This window comes from Mirounga angustirostris, unplaced genomic scaffold (assembly GCF_029215605.1).
Source record: "Mirounga angustirostris isolate CCGP_5_RB_7025 unplaced genomic scaffold, mMirAng1.0.hap1 SCAF_8, whole genome shotgun sequence".
NCBI classification, from domain to species: Eukaryota; Metazoa; Chordata; class Mammalia; order Carnivora; family Phocidae; genus Mirounga; species Mirounga angustirostris.
In genome coordinates, this window is record NW_026991716.1 from 10,324,981 (window position 1) to 10,341,258 (window position 16,278).

The window sequence follows — 16,278 nt, forward strand, 5'->3', positions numbered from 1 at the left end:
GGCATCTGCCTTCAGCTCAGATCATGATCCCAGGGTCCTGGGATCGAGCCGGAGTCAGGCTCCTTGCTCAGCAGGGAGCCTGCTTCTCCCTCTCCCACTCCCCCTGCTTGTGTTCCCTCTCTTGCTGTGTCTCTCACTGTCAAATAAATAAATAAAATCTTTAAAAAAAAAATGCTTAAAAACCCCTCCATGATCCCAGCACCTAAGGATATTGTCTTTTTTTTTGACAATTATTTAAGACCTTTATTAACGGGTGCTTGCCGTTTGTTGATTTTTTTGAAAAAATCAAGTTGTAAACTTTTTATTACAAATTAAAAACGAGGTTCTTAAAAATCTCAACTTGACCAGATATGAAACAATTTAAAAACCTTTAAAGGTGTATTGAGAAAAACCAGGTGTTTTGTTTTTTTTTTTTAAACACGTTTGTCATTACCAAAAAGAGACGTCTTTAGGTAAAAATAATAAAAACCCCATGCCGCATAGATAACGCAGATAGTTCTATTTATCTGGTCAGTGGGCAAAAAGCAAGCACTTAAGGTCTTCAGCTCCAATCTTTTGTTCATTTCTTATTGCTGGAATTTCATCTTCATTTCTTCGTGTTGGATGACTAAACCGGACGATGGTAGAGATGGTGAGCCGGCATTTACTCAGCCCTGCCCTGCTCAGCCTTGGGAGCGGACGAATTCTCAGCTGGTAGATCGGCTGCTTTTGTCTCTTTGCCATCTTGTGGTTTGGGGTTTTCTGGGCGTCTGCGTCGGTAATTGAAGTTGCGGCGGTACCGACGTTGGGGTGGCTGTTGACCTTGGGTCTCATCTCCTTGATTTTCCTTATCTTCCTCATTGCCATCCTCTCTGGGCTGTCTTTGGCGAGGAGGACCCCTGCGGAATCGTGGCCTATAACCCCGATACATACTCTGTCTCACTGGTCTACCTTGTTCTCCTGCACCCTGGTTGTCAGCACCTTGCATCACTTCTCCCTGCACAGGAGGGTTGGAATACGGTGGTCGACGGTACCAACGTTGAGGTGGCTGCTGACCTTGGGTCTCATCTCCTTGATTTTCCTTATCTTCCTCATTGCCATCCTCTCTGGGCTGTCTTTGGCGAGGAGGACCCCTGCGGAATCGTGGCCTATAACCCCGATACATACTCTGTCTCACTGGTCTACCTTGTTCTCCTGCACCCTGGTTGTCAGCACCTTGCATCACTTCTCCCTGCACAGGAGGGTTGGAATCAGTGGTCGACGCCCATAGGGTCTCCGCATGTAGTAAGGTGGGAACCGCCGCCTGCGGTAGGGTCGGTGCTGTTGGGCCTGGCCTTCGGGGGCACTTTCCGGTCCCTCGTTCTTTTCCCCACTCTCCCTCTTCTGGTAATTCTGCTGGTAATTGCGTGGAGGACCCCTGCGACGTGGGCCGCGTCTATAATGGTTACGGTCTGCTGCGTATTTACTGCCTTGCACTGGGACTCCACCAGGGCCTGTCACATCTGCTGCCTCCGCACCCTTTTCTCCTTCAACAACATCAAATGCCACAGTCTCTCCATCTCCTGCACTGCGAAGGTACTTCCTGGGGTTCTTCTTCTTCATGGAGTCTGGTGCACAAATCCATCTTCCTTGGTGTCATTCCTGTTGATGAAACCAGATCCGTTTCTTACATTGGACCATTTCACTGTTCCCAAGACCTTCGTTGCGATGACCTTCTTGTCCCCGCCGGCAGGCGCCGTCGATGTGAGGCCGCCCGGGCCGCCGCCCCCTGCGCCGCCGCCCGTGGTGCCGGGCTTGGTGTCGGCCGCGCTGAGGGCGGGGGCGGCTGCTGGGTCTCGGCCTCGCTGCTCGTGGTTGCGGTGACGGTGACCGGGGTCGGCGGCGGGGCTGCTCAGGGCTCGCTGGGGTCCGCTCTCCGCTCCCGCTCCCGATCGAACTAAGGATATTGTCTTTTTGTCTTTGCTCATTCCCTATAGCAAAATTCTACTCATCCAGCAAGCCAGTTAAAACATCACTTCTTCTGTCGAGCTTTCCTGAATTCTCCCCTATTCCCTGAACCATCAGTTCATAAGAGCAGAGACTGTGCCATCCCCATCTTGGTCTGTCTTCCATCTTCCCCAAAGTTTGGCACAGAGGAGACTCTCCTCTGAATATCAGTAACATCTGGTGATGCACTCATCCAAGTCAGTACGATGCCAGGATGCTACACCACTGGGTAGAAGTTCTAGATGGAGGTTTTTGCTGTTACCTCTTCTATTCTTTTTAAAAAAATTACAGCGGATACATGTCTGGGAATGTTACCTAAGTAAATAACCTAAAATGCAGGCAATAAAACTTTAGGTACACAGTTTGTTTGTTTATTTATCTAAGCATGATTTGTAGCAGTGAAAGCAAAAACAGAAAATCCAACCATTAAAGGGATGGTTGGGAAATTCACTGTATATGATAGAGTATAATATAGCCATTTATAATCATGTTCATGAGAAGTTTTTAATGTCATGGAGAAGTGCTTATAATGTAATGATAAGGAGAGAAAGGAAAATAAAATATGTGCATGCAATAATATTTTTTAAAGATTTTATTTTTTTATTAGAGAGCATGAGCAGGGAGGGGCAGAGGGAGAGGGGGAAAAAAAAAAAAGAGGGGCACCTGGGTGGCTCAGTCAGTTAAGGGTCCTGGGATCAATCCCCACCTCCAGCCCCGGATTGGGCTCCCTGCTTAGTGGGGAGTCTGATTCTCCCTCTGCCTCTGCCCCTCCCCTGCCCCACTCATACTCTCTCTAATAAATAAAATCTTAAAAAAAAAAACCTTTGCCTACCCAAAAGTATGGAAACATTTCTTGATCGTTTCTTCTGGAAGCTTTAGAGTTTTATTTAGGTCTATGGTTATTTGGTTATTTTTTTAATCATAAGGGGGAAAAGAATTTAAGCTTAATCAAAGAAGTATAAATGGTGGGCTCTTAGTGAGTTTATCCGTCATTTACATTGGGGAATGTTGAAATTTTGGCAGTAACACAGTATGACCACCTGGGTGGAAGACTAAGCACTGTGAGTTTATAGAACATTCTGATTCTAACTCTGGCCCCATAGACAAGCTATACCTGGAGTTTCTTATAGTTGAAGTCTGGAAGAAGATATAAGGAATTTGGGGGGATTGGGAATAAATAGAATTGTAAATAAATAGGCTTGAAATGACTCCCTCGCCAAGGCTCAGACCCATATCATCCCTGCAATTTTTCTGCAGCCAATGGAGACTCTGCTAAAAGCCCAGCTGGGCTGACACCCTCTGACACGGACACATCCAGAGCCAGGAGGCATGGAGGAGAGGCAGGGTGGGGTAAGCAAAGGGGAATCCTATCATTATTTATGATGAGTTGGCATGAAAGAGATGTTAGTCATGTCTCCAGCATAGAAAGATATTGAGAAAGATGACCAGAATTCAGGGCCCCAAATTCCTAAATCCTCTCCCATTGCTAAAGAAGAAGCTGCTCCCGCATGTGAGTTTCCCAAGGAAAGTATATGCACAGCAGACACGTCCAGGTGCAGGAACACTTTATGACCAGTGACTCTGGGTCCCAAACCTCGTAGACTCGACCTTGTATGTTGCATGATCTTAATCTTGCTCCTCTGGCCAGGAGCTCACACTTTAAGCACCAGAGCGCCTTCGTTGGCCTTCTTCCCTAGGCCAGAATGACAAATCTCTCATGTATGCATGACCACTCCCACTTCTGTGGCTATCGTGGATGTTTTGGTATGCCATGCGGATCCCCTTTCAGGACCCATGTGTGCATTCCCTCAGCTGCCACGAGTGTTGGCCACTGGAGGCTCCTGATTGCATCTTCCCTGAGAATGGTTTTGGTCAAAGGGAGCTGACTTCCCCAAGGTCACAGCCCTCCAGGGTCAATGGTGGGGAGAGCGGGGGAGAGGATTAATGCTAAGGCCTGGCACTTTGTCTTATTTGAGACAACCGGGCTCCAGAGATCACCCACGAGGTTGGCTGAGGCCTTCAGTGCAGCTGCAATGTCTCATCTTGCTTCCCTCACTTCTTACAAGTGTAGTTCTCAAATATACTCCCCAATAAACCTCCTGCAAGCAGTTGTCTGAGTCTCAGTCTGTTTCTGTGGAATCTAAAACAGTGGCAATGTCAGAATACATGACCAGTTAATTGTCTCTCTTGCTTTTTCTTGCTGAGCCTGGATAAATCTTAAAGGTCCTTCTCAAAACAGCCCTCTAAGTATCTACAAGAAATTAACTGGAGTGATGAACAAGCTGAAACCCATTTATCATCCCTGCCCCAAGCCCTCATTTTATTATCAGTCTTCTAGATGTCAGTGTTCTGATGGCAAGAGGAGACAAGAAGAGGCACGCTTAAGGGAAATGCACCAAGAAAAGAAGAAAGCTCTTGGAATGTAAAGCCTTGAGCAAAGCCAATCTAAAATGTTGCCCCCAATGTTTCTCCCAATTCCTCCCTCAGGTGGGAGACAGCCCTGGCATGGTCAGCTATGTAGGGAAAACCAATTCAAAAGGGTCCATCTGAGAAGAGGACCCACCACTTACTGTTTTTACTGTCTGATTGTCACACCAAATTTCCACTCCCTCACACCAAAGTCACAAAATACCCTTGGCCTCAACCATTCATATCAGGATTCTCCAACTTTCCCTTGAGGCCAACATGGGCAGAAAATCTGGTGACCTGTAGTCTATTCACACTTCCCTGAGAAGCTGCCTATCTTTTGGATTAGACCCCAGGCACTAGCTTGCTCGTTGATAAAATGAAGGAAATGCACCCATAAGATTTCTAAGACTCGCTCTTGGGCTAGTATGTGATTCCACACAGGGGAGTCAGGCTGAGTGCGGACAAATTTGCTACCGGGGGCAGCAGCATGGTTATAATAGCAGAGTGGCCCTTGCCTTGTCTCTGTGACCCAGTCAGATGCAGAGAAAAATACAACAGAGCAGAAGATGAGAAGGGAAAATTATGACCAAGTGACAGATGCAAGGATAGTGGGCAGAACAGGCAAGCTGTCTCACAGTTTTCCCGTGCCAGACATTTCTGGCTCTTGGCTCGCCAACAGCAACCTAACTACTTGTCTTGTTATAGAATTTGGTCAAACCCTTCAGGATCCCTGAATATTGTTTCTGAATCTGTCCAACAGAAATATATTTGCCAGATTCTTTGGTTGTGATGTCGGAAACACAACAGAAGATAATCTACGCAGCCACTCCAGGCTCATGATTTCCTAGTTGAACAACCCCAGGGGGAAACATGCATCCGTCTCTGGGGGAGCCTCTGAGGAGTGAAGCTGGGATCACATGCCCATCCCTAGGATAATTGCTGTGGCTGGTTGGAGTCCATATACCCTTATGGTCAGGGAGGAAGGGACACAGCTGACATCCCCATTGGCACTTCATAGAACACAAGGGTGGTTTTCTTCAAGGAAAGATACTGGTAAATAAAAACATGTTTACTCTGTAGGTATGATCTAGTTCCTGTACTTCTGAAGCCCCACTGTACTGATTGTCTATTTCTACACAACAAATTGCCACAAACATCATGGCATAAACAAAGGCAAACTTATTACCTCACAGTTTCTGTGTGTCAGGGGTCTGGGTACAGGCTGAATTCTCTGCTCAGGGTGTCACCAGGCTAAAATCAAAGTGACATTACCTGAGGCTTAGGGGGTCTCTTCTAAGCTCATGCGGGTTGTTGGCAGAATTCAGTTCCTTGCAGTTATGGGGCTGAGGCCGCTAGCGGGGAACCACTCTCAGCATTAGAAGCACCTAATACCCTGACCATGTGGACCCTTCCATATGCAGTTCACAACAGGCCAGTTTGCTTTCTTCCAGACCAACAGGAGTGTCTCTCTGATGTCTCGCCTGATTAGGCCAGGCTCACCCAGGATAATCTCCCTTTTGATTAACTAAAAGTCAACTAATTAGCAGCCTCATCATGGCAGCGATATCCTATCATTTTCACTGGCCCCGCCCACACTCGGGGAAAGGAAATTACACAAAGTGTATACACAGGGGGTGGGAATCTTGAGTGTCATCTTAGAATTCTGTCATCTGGGGCCCTGGGTGGCTCAGTCAGTTAAGTGGCTGCCTTCAGCTCAGGTCATGATCTTGGAATCCTGGGATCAAGCCCCGCATCAGGCTCCCTGCTCAGTGGAGAGTCTGCTTCTACCTCTCCCTCTCCCTCTGCCCCTCCCCTACTAATGCACGAGCGGGCTCTCTCTCTCAAATAAATAAAATCTTAAAAAAAAAAAAAAATGACTTCCGTCATCTACAACCACTCAATGAAAGCTACCAAAAAAAAAAAAAAAAAAGACAAATGTTCAAATAGAAAGGCAACAGAGACAACTGGGGATGAGCTATTTCAACCAATTTGTGTGCCTGCAAAGGATGAGCAGTAGGTCCCATGCTCTAAGGAACTCAGAAAATCTCAGGGGTTAGGAGTGATGTCAGCAAGATGGCCGAACAGGACATTCCTCGCTAGTATTCCTCCTCAACAACAATAACCTGGCATCCATCCATGAACAAAAGGACTTTTCTGGGAGCTTTGTGATCCAGGTGGGAGACTCTGAAACCCCAGTACATCCAAGAGCAGGAAGAGCTGTTTTGAGAAAGCAGGCTCATGCCAAGACATCTGACCGGCTGACCGTGGTCCTGGCTACAGACCTGGAAACAGCTCCATAATGCTGAGAAACTCAGCAACTGCTCCATTTGACTGGTTCTGTCAAAGACAAATACTGTGTCATCTCACTTACATATGGAATCTAAAAAACCAAAGTCATAGAAACAGGGAGTAGAACTGTGACTGCCAGGCACTGGGGCGCGGGGGTAATGGGGAGGTGGTCAAAGGGTACAAAGTTATAAGAAAAATAAGTTCTGGGGATCCAATATTCAGTGCATGATGGTTGTGATACTACTGAGAGTTGCTCAAAGAGTAGATTTTAAATGTTCTCATGACATGCAAAAGGTAATTAGGTGACATGATGAATGTGTTTACTAGCCTTATTGTGGAAACCATTTCCCAGTATACATATATGTGCATCAAATCATCACATTGTGCACCTTAAACTCACACAATGTTGTATGTCACTTATATCTCAATAATCCTGGGGTGAAATTATAAAAGAAAAAGAAAACCTTGGCTTTATTTTTTTTTTAATTTTACTTATTTATTAGAGAAAGAGAGAGCACAAGTGGGGAGAGGGGCAGAGTGAGAGGGAGAAGCAGACTCCCTGCTGAGCAGGGAACCCAACATGGGGCTCAATCCCAAGACCCTGGGATCGTGACTGAGCAGAAGGCAGCCACTTAACCGACTGAGCCACCGAGGTGCCCTGAAAACCTCAGGTGTTAGAAGTGCAAGATACTGTAGAAAGTAGAACTAAAAATACTTGTTGAAAGTCTATATAAGAATCAGTGAGACCCCCTAACTCCTGGCAGATGGGGAAGTTATGCTCTCCCCATTGTCCCTAGAAATTTATTTTCAGGAGACATGGAACCAGAAAGTCTCTAGACAAGAGTATCTGGCACAAGGGAGGTGTTGGAGGAACAGTAAGAGAATATCTATGTGTTGCCTAGTGGGGCTCTTTGCAAATCTCTTTGCTTGCTTTGTTTCTCTAAAGCTTGCGTTCAGGCTCATATTTCTTAGGAGGAAGAGAGGAGGAATCTTCTCTATAGAAAAGAGTCCCAGAAAAAGACTTCCAGAAACTGGCATTCCCAATGCTCAATGTTCCAACGGTTTTCAATGTCCCATGCAAAAGCTCGTTTGGCCCATGAGCACTGTGTTCTGAGGTCCACTGTTTGACAATCACCACACACACACACACACACACACACACCCCACTTCCAATCAGCTTCCCCTACTATCAAATGGGAATGGTATAGACAAGACCGGCCTTGAGCAGGTCATAAAGCATGGCATCCACACCACCTACTGCTATTGTGTTGCTCCCTTCTCTCACGCCATACCTCCGGCCTCACCAGAGTTCCTATTAAGTAGCAGATTGAGGGGGAAAAAAAACTCAAGGACGGTTTATAGATTGTTTCCCACCATATACTGGCACTGGCTGAACAGGAGTGGCCTTGGGGAAGAAAAGTGGGGAAGGGAAATCCTCTTGCCAGGCAGCGTATCTCAGGATCTCCGGTTGTTCATTTCGTGTGGAAAGAGAGATTTCCAGACAGAGAAATCTGTATCTCGCCATGGGTAATGGCTAATGATGTGGCTGTGAGGAAGTCCAAAACAGACAGACAAAACAATCCAGAAAAAACAAACACAATGGAAAGGATAGAACAAAACTTTAAGAAACAAAACTAGAGGAGTGCCGGGGTGGCTCAGTCAGTTAAGTGTCTAATTCTTGATTTTGGCTAAGGTCATGAGATCAGGGTTGTGGGACTGAGCCCCACTTAGGGCTCTATGTTCATTGGGGAGTCTGCTTGAGGTTCTCTCTCTCCTTCTCCCTCCCTCTCTGCCCCTCTCCCCAAATTAAAAAAAACCCTAGAATTAATACCTTCAAGAACAATTAAGATTTTACTTATTTTTATTTTTGAGAGGGAGAGAGAGCATGAGTGGGGATGAGGGGCAGAGGGAGAGGAAGAAGCAGTCTCCCCAATGAGCAGGGAGCCTGATGGGGGGCTCAATCCCGGGACCCTGAGATCATGACCTGAGCTGAAGGCAGATGCTTCACCAACTGAGCCACTCAGGCACCGTTGAAGAACAATTTAAAAAAACAAGAGCAGGATGCTAAAACATAAGAGAATAATAAGAGAAACAAGAACAGGATTCCAAGAAAAAAGAACAAAATTCAAGAAATTGCTCTTGGAAATAAAAAATAAATAGGCTAGTGAAAGGAAAAAAAAATCCATGGAAATGATGTATAGCAATGTGAACAGAAATCAACCAGGATGTAGAACAAGATGGAAAATAGAAGTAAAAAAAAAATAAGAAAATTTGAGAATCATTCCAAGAAGCCCAAAACTCAGTTAACAGGTTTTACAGAAAGACAGAATGGAGAAAATTATCAATGAAATACTAAAGAAATGTTTCAGAACTTCAAGACAGAGGTTTCCAGATTTAAAGGGACTACACAAGCCCAACAGAATAATGAAGATGATGGTGATAATGATGAAGCACTAAAGCACATCATCATAAATATTCTGAAAACTGTCACTTAAGGGCGGGTTAATTTTAGACAATCATCTTCAAAGATGTTCCTCGCTGAGGATTAAGATGACGGTGTACGTGTTTTATTTTTATTTTTTAAGATTTTATTTATTTATTTGAGAGAGAGAGAGAGAGCACTAGAGGGGGTAGCGCAAGAGGGAGAAGCAGACTCGCTGCTGAGCAGGGAGCCCGATGCGGGACTCGATCCAGGGACTCCAGGATCATGACCTGAGCCCAAGGCAGTCGCTTAACGAACTGAGCCACCCAGGCGCCCTAGTGTACGTGTTTTAAACATACAAATAAAATATGCAAATGTTCCTTTCTCTTATCTAAAGCCGTTAGTTTTTTTCCTTTTGACCTTTGAATTCTGCTCCCCATAAATAATAAGCCCCCTTTTTTTTTTTTGGTGGCGAGAAATTGCCAAAGATTCAGAGGATTCATTCACAGAGCAGAATTCTCAAAGCAAAGCTTTGGAGTCCTGCTACCCTTTAGGGTTGACTAAAGCAGAAATGAACCTCAAGCCCAGCGATGCTTTTTAAATTCAGAACTCACTCGGAACAGGAAGGTGTCTTTCTTTTGAAAGGCTATTTTCCAAACCCTCTAATGAAAAGGCGAGGGACCATCGCTACCAATTCTTCCTTTCCTCCCCAAGCAACTAGCATTCCTCCGCCTGGAACAGATGGCGCTCTGTGCGATAAAGAGCCCAGTGTTTCGGTCCAGCGGGGATGGCACTGACATCTTGTCCCCAGTGTTTATAAGCTGGGCTGTCCCTCCGCATTCATTTCCTTCGACTAGACTGGAGCAGTGTTTAAGACTCGGGCATCCAAAGGCCGGGGGCGGGGGGGGGAGGGCGGGGGGGTTCCCTTCCAGCCACCCTCACATTCCAGCCATTCTTGACGATAACGATGAGAAGGGTGAGCGCCTTCTAGGAAGGATTCTGGAGAAGGTGGGAGGTATGGAGGAGGGAGGGAGAGCGGAGCCCCTCCCGCCTGGCCCTGCTGCCTTGGCGCTCTCAATATTAATAGCTCAGACACTGACGGCTCCGGTTAATTACTATTCCCAGAGGGTTCAGCTGGGTTTCCATTTACAGAGGCAGCTATAACAAAAGCGCGCGCGCACACACACACACACACACACATACACGCCACTCTGCCTACTCCTCCAACCGCCTTCCGATTGGCTCCCTTGGAAGCCCTCGCCCTCCCCATCGTTACTATAAAGAATGTCAATCATCCCTGCATCAGAAAATCACGCATCTCTTAAGGAACATCAGACACAGTGTTTGCTGTTCTAGTGACTTCATCTCTACTGTATGGAGCTTAGAATATGATTAACTTTGCATCAAAGTCCCCTTTGTCCCGCTTCTGCAGATAAGGGCAGGCTGCCACAGCGGCCTTCCAAACCAGGAGGGGTACACTATGCGACAGCAAACGTTCCAAAGAGCAAATTCATTTTGGAGCAAAGGGGCAAGTTAATGTTCCTAAAGCTGCATTTCCTTCCTGTGGTGTTGAATATTCTTCAAGAGTATTGTGGGTTGGGGGCGCCTGGGTGGCTCAGTTGGTTGGGTGACCGCCTTCGGCTCAGGTCATGGTCCTGGAGTCCCGGGATCGAGTCCTGCATCGGGCTCCCTGCTCGGCGGGGAGTCTGCTTCTCCCTCTGACCCTCTTCCCTCTCGTGCTCTCTGTCTCTCATTCTCTCTCAGATAAATAAATAAAAATCTTAAAAAAAAAAAAAAAGAAAGAAAAGAGTCTCTTTTTATACCCTCTCTTGTAGAATGCAATGGCTAGGAAAAAGAAAATTCAAAATGGGTTACATGAGGGTGCCTGGGTGGCTCAGCTGGTTAAGCGACTGCCTTCGGCTCAGGTCATGATCCTAGAGTCCCTGGATCGAGTCCCGCATCGGACTCCCTGCTCAGGGAGGAGCCTGCTTCTCCCTCTGACCCTTCCCCCTCTCATGCTCTCTCTCTCTCTCTATCTCATTCTCGCTCTCAAATAAATAAATAAAAAATCTTTAAAAAAAAAAGAGTATTGTGGGTTGGTTCAAAAGCCATGACATTTGCATATTTCTGCATGGAAACGCCTTTGGGTGCACTTTCCCTTTCTGCTTCTGACTGCTCATTCATTAAAAACTCCGTGTACCCGATGCCCGATGTTTATAGCAGCAATGTCCACAATAGCCAAACTGTGGAAAGAGCCAAGATGTCCATCGACAGATGACTGGATAAAGAAGATGTGGTATATATATACAATGGAATATTATGCAGCCATCAAAAGGAATGAGATCTTGCCATTTGCAACGACGTGGATGGAACTGGAGGGTATTATGTTGAGTGAAATAAGTCAAACAGAGAAAGACATGTATCATATGATCTCACTGATATGAGGAATTCTTAATCGCAGGAAACAAACTGAGTGTTGTTGGAGTGGGGGTTGGGGTGGGAGGAATGGGGGGACTGGGTGATAGACACTGGGGAGGGTATGTGCTCTGGTAAGCGCTGTGAATTGTGCAAGACTGTTGAATCTCAGATCTGTACCTCTGAAACAAATAATGCAATATATGTTAAGGAAAAAAAAGAAGAAGAAGAAGAAGAAGAAGGTAGCAGGAGGGGAAGAATGAAGCAGGGGAGGTCGGAGGGGTAGACGAACCATGAGAGACGATGGACTCTGAAAAACAAACAGGGTTCTAGAGGGGAGGGGGGTGGGAGGATGGGTCAGCCTGGTGGTGGGTATTGAGGAGGGCACATTCTGCATGGAGCACTGGGTGTTATGCACAAACAACGAATCATGGAACACTACATCTAAAACTAATGATGTAATGTATGGGGATTAACATAAGAATAAAAAAATGAAAAAAAAAAAAAAAAAAACTCCGTGTAATGAGGACTAGTTGCCAAGTGTTTCATACACATGGTCTCTAAACAGTCAATCTTCAGGGCCCCTGCGTGGCTCAGTCGTTAAGCGTTTGCCTTCGGCTCAGGTCATGATCCAGGGTCCTGGGATCGAGCCCCACATCGGGCTCTCTGCTCAGCGGGAAGCCTGCTTCTCCCTCTCCCACTCACCCTGCTTGTTTTCCCTCTCTCGCTGTCTTGCTCACTCTGTCAAATAAATAAAATCTTTAAAAAAAACACACACATAAAAACAGTCAATCTTCAACAGATCTATGAGCTCCTACTAACTGTCGGATAGGCTCTGTGCGGGGTGTTGGGGACACTTGCCTTCAGGGAGCTTTCAGTCTGGTCACATAACAGACTTCATGAGTGTGGGATCTGAGTTGCATGGGGTCCAAAGTGCGTACATTCAGGGGTGTAGGGCTCTTTAGAAAAGGAATACATATTTACTATGCCAAACATTTATTTTAAATGAATATAGAAATTGCAAAAAATTGCATAGTAGCCTCCAAGAAGGAAATAGGTGGCGCAACTTTTCCCAAGCTCATTCCATGTATTTAACAGTTTTTTACTGAGTGCCTATTATGTGCCAGGCACCGTTCCAGATGCTGGGGACACAACAGCGAATGAATGACTTGCCTGCAGAGCCCCTTTCCCCCCAGAATACCATACAAGCCCAGTGTTTCGTGACTCCACCTTGGGACAGACCCAGCCGACTATTTCCAAGTGCCTTCCATCTCTAGCATTCTGCGAACGACAAGCAGCCATGGTCATCCTAACCTTGGAGAGAGCGTCTTTGCCTACACTCTCAGACCTGCCCAGGTCTTGAGCCTTCATGCACGAGGCACCTATTTCTACAAAATAAAGTCCCCATGTCCTGCTAGTTTTTGGTCTCCGCCCACATTTCCAGTCTCACCTCCTGCCACTCCCTGGGGTGTTCCAGCCACACTAAAGTACTCCATGTTTCCAAATAAACCGTGTTTGTGTCTCTGGACCTTGGCATAGCATGTGAACTCTTAGAATGTCTCCCTTCGCCTTGTGCACCTGCCAACTCTTTATTCATTCTCTATGGAAGTAAAATTCACATGACACAACTGTTTAAAATTATGCAATTGGGGCGCCTGGGTGGCTCAGTGGGTCAAGCATCTGCCTTTGGCTCAGGTCATGATCTCAAGGTCCTGGGATCGAGCCCCGTGTCAGGCTCTCTGTTCAGCAGGGAGTCTGCTTCTTCCTCTCTCTCTCTCTCAAATAAATAAATAAAATCTTTTAAAAAAATAAAATAAAATAATACCATTAACTGTTTAAAATTATACAATTCGGTGGCACTTAATACATTCACAATGTTGTGCGACCATTATCAATCTCTCCGCTTCCCCCATCCCTCAGTCCCTCAGAACCAGTCATCTGTTTTCTGTCTTTCCTGGATATTTCATATAAATGGAATCATATAACACGTGACATTTTGCAACTGGCTTCTTTCACTTAGCATAATTGTAAGTCATCCATGATGTAGCATGCGTTAGTACTTGATTCCTTTTTGTGGCTGAATAATATTCCACTGTAATGATATACCACATTTTGTTTAGCCATTCATTCATTTATAGACATTTCGGTTGACTGTGATGAATAATGCTGCTATGTACATGCACGTACAGGTTTTGTAGGACATCTATTTTCAGTTCTGTTGGTTGTATACCCAGGAGTTGAATGGCTAGATCATATGATAACTCTGTTGAACTTCCTGAGGCGTTGCCAAACTGTTTTCCAGAGTGGTTGCACCATTTTGCATTCCTACCAGCAGCATATGAGGGTTCCAGTTTCTCTCTATCCATTGTTTAACACTTCGCACCAACCTCACCTGCATTGTAAAACTCACCAAAGCATCTTTTGATGCCTTGCACTCATCGCTCTGTATTTATATATCTGTCTCCCACACCAGAGATCTCCTTAAGTTAAGACAATAACTTCCTCACTTTTATATTCCTAGGACCAAGCAAGGAGTCTGGCCTTCAATCAAAAGTTGTATAAGAAATGAAAGCATTGGGAGGGGGCGCCTGGGTGGCTCAGTTGGTTAAGCGTCTGCCTTTGGCTCAGGTCGTGAACTCAGGGTCCAGGGATCCGCCCAGAATGGGGCTCCCTGCTCAGGGAGGCTGCTTCTCCCTCTCCCTCTGCCCCTCATGCTCTCTTTCTCTCTCTCTCTCTCTCTCATAAATAGATAAATAAATAAATAAAACTTTAAAAAAATATATTACTTAAAAAAGAAAAAAAAAGAAATGAATGCATGAGGCACCTGGCTGGCTCAGTCAGTATAGCATGTGACTCTTGATCTTGGGGTCATGAGTTCAAGCCCCACACTGAGAGTTGAATGTACTTAAAAAAATTAAATAAAATCTCTTCCTTTATGGTATTATCTTTTATTTATTTATTTTTTAAAGATTTTATTTATTTGACACAGAGAGAGAGAGAGACATAGCAAGAGAGGGAACACAAGCGGGGGAGTGGGAGAGGGAGAAGCAGGCTTCCCGCCGAGCCGGGAGCCCGATGCGGGGCTCGATCCTGGGATCATGACCTGAGCCAAAGGCAGACACTTAATGACTGAGCCACCCAGGCGCCCCTGGTATTATCTTTTTAAAAAATAAAAAGAAATGAATGGGACGCCTGGGTGGCTCAGTCAGTTAAGCTGCTGCCTTCGGCCCAGGTCATGATCCCAGGGTCCTGGAATCGAGTCCCACATCAAGCTCCTTGCTCAGCAGTGAATCTGCTTCTCCCTCTCTCTCCCTCTGCTTGTGCTCTCTCTGTCAAATACATAAAATCTTTAAAAACTAAACATAAAAAAATAAAAAATAAAAGAAATGAATGAATGAATTGGCAGATGTTGCCTAAAATTAGTTTTTCATTGTTTGGCCATTGTCTTGTATGAGGCGATGCCTAGGGATCCTCTTACTTGGGACCTAATCGCTCTCCCTAATCCCTGCCTTTGGTTTTTTTTTTTTTTTTTTTTTTTTAAGATTTTATTTATTTATTTGAGACAGAGAGAATGAGAGAGAGAGCACATGAGAGGGGGGAGGGTCGGGAGGGTCAGAGGGCAAAGCAGACTCCTTGCCGAGCAGGGAGCCCGATGCGGGACTCGATCCCAGGACTCCAGGATCATGACCTGAGCCGAAAGCAGTCGCTTAACCAACTGAGCCACCCAGGCGCCCCTAATCCCTGCCTTTGTTATCCAGTCTGAAAACCCAAGGGTTTTTTTTTCCCTAGCCTCCTAATTAATTCTTCAGTTTCCTTTTGAGACTGAAGCCTGCCTGAATTCCAGTCCCCCTGTCTGATTCCCGAAACCTTCACAAATGTATCCAGTCACTACCATCTACTCTGGAGCGTGAGCCCTACTTCCGAGCTTCCTGTCTGGGATCCTACTCCAAACCACTTGGGCCACCGGAAAGCAGACCTCTCACTTATAAAAGATCCCCATCACAGTGGCCATACCGGCTCAAGCTTATTCTCCCAACATCAGATTTCGATAGCACACTGCATTGAGCTCAAATGTCCACAACTTTTAGAATACCCTCTGCGAGACCACAAGTGCAGGATTGTCACAAGGAGCAAACCCTAGAAACTGCTTAGCTGCCTTGTCCTCCATCCCATCCCGTATCATCATCCTTCTTTCTTCCTTCTCTTCTGCCTCTTCTACCTTTGTTTCCTCTACTTCCTCCTCTCTTCTTTCTTGCTTCTACTTCCCTGCTTCTCTTCCTCCTCTTCACCTCCTCACCCTCTGCAACAATTTGGATATCTTATGATCTTGTTACGGAAGTTGGAACAATCTCTAGATTGTGTCATCTTCTGCCGCTAATACAGTCAAGTCTTAATGATGATGAGAGCTATCATCCGTTTCCTCTCTGCCCGAACCATCTCTAATCCCAATGGCCCCTCTCCAAGAGGCTGAGGAAGGATATGCAACTTGCCAAAGGCCACATGGTTAAAGCAGTGGATCTGGGATTTCAACTCATCTCTGTCTGGATCCCAAATCCAACCTTGTTACACTCAACTGCCCTGATTCCCCTGATAGGGGTTCCTTTGCTATTAATACCATAACCTTCTCCCAATCCCAAAGTAAAGCCAATCTTTCTCAAAGAGAATCTGCAAACAAGACTAATACCTCCCACGTGACTTTCTCACTCTCAGAGCCTCCTGAGTCAAGACAGAGCAGCCCTTTTTAAGCCTTTCGCCTGTACTGTGTATCTTTCCTTCTT

General features: G+C 45.8%; 1 pseudogene; it reads right to left on the minus strand.

Moving 5' to 3' along the window:
* Positions 1 to 222: 222 nt before the first annotated feature.
* Positions 223 to 16,278, minus strand: part of LOC129045553 (Y-box-binding protein 1-like) — a 32,927-nt pseudogene continuing 16,871 nt past the window's right edge.